We start from the raw sequence: 808 nt of genomic DNA, 5'->3' as shown, positions 1-808 counted from the left end.
ATTCACGAGAACGAGACGTGTCATGGGGTTAACTGAATTTGCAGGGAGCAAGTCTCTAATTTTACCTGCAAGAAAGATTTAAAGAACCAGTTAGCTAACAGGGTTACCTGGTGGAGGTGCTGGGCACAGTAGTCACTGGTCCGTCCCCTGCAGGAGTCAGTGCACAGACCAGAGGGTTCCCTGTCCCCCAGACAACCACGAACAGGGAGTTGTTGTTTACTCACTAAGTTGGGTCTCACTCTTTGTGACCCCGTGGACTGTAGCCCACCAGGCTCCTGCATCCATGGGGTTCCCCAGGCAAGAATACTGGAGCAGGTTTCCATTTCCTTCTCCAGGGGATCTTTCTGACCCAGGGATCCAACCCGCCTCTCCTGCATTGGCAGGTGTATCTTTACCATCCGAGCCACCAGGGAAACCCATGCAGGGAGCCTGGCCCCTAAAGCTAAATCAGCGACAAAAAGCTTAAAGTCTCCGCTCAGTAAAATACCATGAGTTGCATAAAACACATAAAATGAACAAATTATAGGGCAGGATAATTCACAGTGACAGAAAAAGGAATGTTCGGTCTACAACGTGAGGCGACTGTCCTGAAGGGGAGAGGCCGAAGCCAGCGTGCAGAGCACGAAAACGAAGAAGCGCAGGTGGACGAGGGCTTGACCGAGTGTCCTGCAGTGATGCTCAGCGACCCGCAGAGCACGCGCTCTGCTGCACAGGCAGGGAGGTGGAGCCCAATCCAGAGTCTTCCTTCCGCCCTTTGTGAAAAGGCAGACTATATGAACATTAACTGCAACAGCCAAAAGTCAAAGTG

This window comes from Bison bison, unplaced genomic scaffold (genome assembly GCF_000754665.1).
Source record: "Bison bison bison isolate TAMUID 2011002044 unplaced genomic scaffold, Bison_UMD1.0 scf7180017847611, whole genome shotgun sequence".
NCBI lineage: Eukaryota > Metazoa > Chordata > Mammalia > Artiodactyla > Bovidae > Bison > Bison bison.
This window is presented reverse-complemented; position numbering follows the sequence as displayed.